The sequence below is a fragment of the Lontra canadensis genome, unplaced genomic scaffold (assembly GCF_010015895.1).
Source record: "Lontra canadensis isolate GAN:19392208 unplaced genomic scaffold, GSC_riverotter_1.0 scaffold353, whole genome shotgun sequence".
Lineage (NCBI taxonomy): Eukaryota > Metazoa > Chordata > Mammalia > Carnivora > Mustelidae > Lontra > Lontra canadensis.
The window spans coordinates 4,672-9,342 of NW_022631347.1; positions in this window are offsets into that span (position 1 = coordinate 4,672).

Sequence of the window (4,671 nt, forward strand, 5' to 3'; positions counted from 1 at the left end):
CAGCTGACTGCCTGCCCCCTGCATAGAACCTAGAGGGGCTGCTAGAAACAAGACTCTAAGATTATAACAGAGAAAGCCAACCAAATCCGATTGTGTCAAGGAAAGAAGAAGCATGTATTAGATTTGGTCTGCAGAAATCTCTAGATTTCTAAAGAAGAAAATAACCTGATTTCAATTTTTGTTTTGGTTCTCACAGACTTTTTGAGAAAAATGAATTTCTAGATCTCAGAAGAGTAGCTATTGGGTAGGATGTCCATGGCAGATGTCATTTAGCAGTACTTCTCAGGAAGGATCCAGGTGTCCAAATTGGGGCCTGGCTCTTCTAAGAACGAGCAGCCCCCGCATTGGGAACTGGAATTTATTCTCCAAAGGAGCCCAAATGGGTTGACCCAAGGCAAAGACGCTTATATGAAATTAAGAGAACCATTTCAAAGAACAGAATAAAGATGAAGAAAACCATTGACAGGCCATTAAAACAAAAGACTAAGACCTAATTAGTGGAGCAAAGAAGTTTCCACAGAATTTGAAGAATAAAAAAATTATTCATGAATTCATCCTTAAGTATCTTTTGGATACACAATACACTCAAAATTTGAACTATGAAAGTATGGTTAGATCTTCATTCATTCAGACTTCATTCAGACCTCTTAGTACATCTAACTCAGGTACTAAATAGATAGGATTTGTTTCCAAAACCAAGAGGCACTCGTTACTTGTCACTAATCTTTATATTTCAGTGTATTTTCATATCGGATATGATGTTTTATCATAAAGAATAAATGAAATATTCAAAAACTTCATTCCAAAGACATATAATATCTGGCCCAGACATTCAACAAATGTATGTTACATTCTTCTCCTTCAGCCCCATAACACTATTAGGATGTATTACAATCATTTGGTAAAAACCACTTTTTTCAAAGGCCATTTTGATTTTTCATTAATTATAATGTGTCAAATAGAGTCCATGGCCAACCAAACTTACAGCAAATTCCATTCTATATTGAACAAACTATTATCTTGAAGTTCCTGGATAGACTAGATTTGACTCCATCATTCCTGTTTTTTCCAATGGATTTTTGGAAATTGTATGGAATTTTCAGTTTCTGCTGAGAATATTGACCTTAAAGGAGCTTCCTTTGTGTTGATAATTCTCTAGAACCCCTTACCATAGAGATAAAAAATGGCCATGCCACAGAAAAGTATACCTGAGATTCAATATTCATAGCTCAAAGTCACTTGCACTTAGAATCTTCTCCAGTTAGGCCAGCCATCTGCTATATCTTGTTTCAGACACTAGCAGTTACCTATAAAAATGCCCCTAAGATTCAATGAAAGCTTACAATATTTTAGGAAAAATGAGGAGGAAAATAATTTAAAAAACATAAAATGTAAAGAAAGCAAGAAGGATTCTCTACTAAACATAGTGGAGTTCTGTATAAAACACCCACTTAACAAACTTTAATATCTAGTGTTCTCACGTCCCTTTGTTCTTGTTAAAAAACAAGCCTTTAAAAAGACTCTTGTAAGTTTACTCATTCTAAAATCTAAATAACAAAATAGCTTTAAGTATTATTACACAACACTTACATCACTAAATCTTGGTTGTATTAATAAAATAAAACTTCAGAGCTCCTGAAATTTGGAGTCTTGTTTTTTTTTTTGTTTGTTTGGTTTTTTTATGATGAAGCAGCCAGCTAAATTTACATAAATCTATGTTTATTGAGGTCACATTAAAAACACTGGAAATTTATGCCTAAATTTATGATCAGCTAGCCAAATGTTTTATTTCAATATGTAGCTTTTTTAAAAAAATTCGGTATGGAAGATACTTTTATATTTGTTAGGTTTATGTTGCAGTAGTAACATGTAACAAACATTCCCAAAATTCAGTGTGTGTACTCTTTCTACAATCACCAACTACATGCTGTTTCTCCACATCAATTTCTAATACCAACTGGAGGTCTAGCAATTCAATTCACTTTAGACACTAACTTCTGGAGGTAGCACAGACTTCACAGGTCAAGGACTGCAAAACTGCCCTCACTTCAGCTGTCAGCCACAAGTGGGGTGCCCAAGCTACCCCAACTTTTGATCAGAAGACTACAAATTCAGTGGTTCTTACAACTCCCCTCCTTAGGTTTGGTAATTTGCTACAGTGGCTCACAGAAATTAGGAAAGTGCTTTATTTATGATTTCCAGTTTACTACAAAGGATATAATTCAGGAATAGCCAAGTGGAAGAAATGCACAGGGCAAGATATGGGGGAAGGGAGGGAGAAAAAGCTTCCATGCCCTTTTGGGTGTTCTGCCCGCCTGGCATACCAATGTATTCACCAACCTGGAAACTCTCAAAATCTCATTGTTCAAGAGTTTCTAGAGAGGTTTCACCACGTAGGCATGATTTACTAAATCACTGGCCATTGGTGACTGAATTCAATTTCCAGCCTCTCTTCCCTCCCTGGAGGTTGATTTAATTTCCCAATTGTTTTTTCTGTTGATCAGTCCCCATTCTAAAGTAATCTAGTCCCTACCACCATGGATCATATTAACTTGTAAAAGACAGCAAATTCCAAACTTTTTGGGAGCTCTGTGCCAGGAACTGGGAACAAAGACCAAATGTTTATTTTTACTATACCACATAGTAGTTTACAAAAACAAACATTGTCTCTCATGGAGATTTCTATAGGTAGGTTGGGTCTCTGCTAAGCTTACCTGGGATCATTTCAGCTTGGTCTAGGTTGTGGTTTGGTTTGAGATATACTCCATGTATTTTCTTATTTTGGGCCCAGCATTTATGCAGTGTATGTTTTGTCTTGGTGGATGGTCAAAACATGAGAAGTGTGAACAGAAATGGGCAATGTCTCTTAATACTTCATCCTAGAACTGGTACATGCTTTTGCCACTCCCTGCCCCCACCACCACATTCAGTTGACTAAAGCAAGACACATGGTCAAATCCAAAGTCAATGAGACAGGAAGTAAATATGCTCATATGACATTAATTGCAGGGAAGGAGTAGTACAGGAGAAATTTTGACAAATAACACAATATACTAGGGGTCTTCAAATGTTTTTTCAAGGGGGAAGATGGTAAAAAGCATCACAAAATGTTTGCCTATGTTCTAGCTAGCATTTGCTGACTCCTGCAATAAAACACAGTCTTTCCTATTATCACAATTTTTCTTTCCAAATGCAAATTATGAATACCCCAAGAGTCATATTCAATCAGAGTCAACATCCAGGATCTCAAGACAATATCTGTATCAGGCCAAAATGTGGCAACTCATGATCCAGAGACTTAAGAATCAAAATGTCAAACCATCTGCTCTTTCAAAATATACACACACATACACAGTGATAAAAAGAGGCAGGATAACTACAGTTAACATCCCCATTTGGAAAAGAAAAGAATTGGAGGCACATAGGAGTAACCAAAATCCTACAGAAGGTGGTAAATATGTTATAATTAGGCCCCAGATCCAATTCCTAGTAACAATTCCTTAGTCCACTGTTCTCCATAGTTCTTGAATCTACCCGCTGTGATATCTTCTCTTTTGTTAGCCTTGGCCACATTTGAAAACACCTTCAGATCGCTTCTCGGCCTTTTGGCTAAGATCAAGTATAAAAAGACCATCAGAGAACATTCCTTTCTTTCTTAGCTTGTTTCTTACCTGTTTAAAGTTGAAATCCCTGTGTTCTCTTTCATTGTTCATTTTTTTAAATTGAGAGTGATGTACTTTTGTCAATAACAGCTCTCTGAACCCCATTTCCCTCCCCTCTTTTTTTAATCTCTCAATTTGATCAGTCCTATATGCCAAAAGTCAGACCCATAATTTTGGTGGGGAGGATGTCTCTTTCTCTTTCTTGACTTAATTTCATCTCCTTTGACCATATCTTCCTTCACTGAAATTATACTCTTAGTTTCCTTTATAGATGCCATCTTGCCCAACTGTAATGATCTACTGACCCCTATCTTAAGTTGTGGAGAGTTCTTAACCAAAGGTTTTCATAGCCACATCCATATTCTGTCTTTGCTCAGAGGCTGTGTCTTTAAAACCAAAGTTCTGGTTGGGTTTTTCCCATGAGTCTGAGTCTTAGAAGGCCTTTTATTTTTTATTTTATTTTTTTAAAGATTTATTCATTCATTTGAGAGAGAGAGAGAGCACATGCAGGAGGAGTGGCAGAGGGAGAGGGAAAAGCAGCCTCCCTACTGAGCAGGGAGCCCCAAGCAGGGCTTAGAAGGGCTTTTAAACTCAAAATATTTTTTTAAAGATTTTATTTATTATTTGACAGAGAGAGACACAGTGAGAGAGGGAACACAAGCAAATTATGGATGGGAAGCAGGCTTTCTGTCTAGTGGGGAGTCTGACCCAGGGCTCAATCCCAGGACCCTGGAATCATGACCGGAGCTGAAGGCAGACGCTTAACAACTGAGCCACCCAGGCACCCTCAAAATATTTTTTAATCTTATCTTCAACTGGTGGAGACTTGAAAGCGTTTCATTTCTCAACATGAAAAATTCTAGATTTTCTGAGCATTCTATATTCTTTTTCAATCGAGATCCTCTTTTTCTTTTGGCACTATATCAAATAAAACTAGTAACAATCAACTCATTCTATCAACAACCTGCCTCAAAACTTCCATGCCTAATGTCACAAATTAATTAGAAGG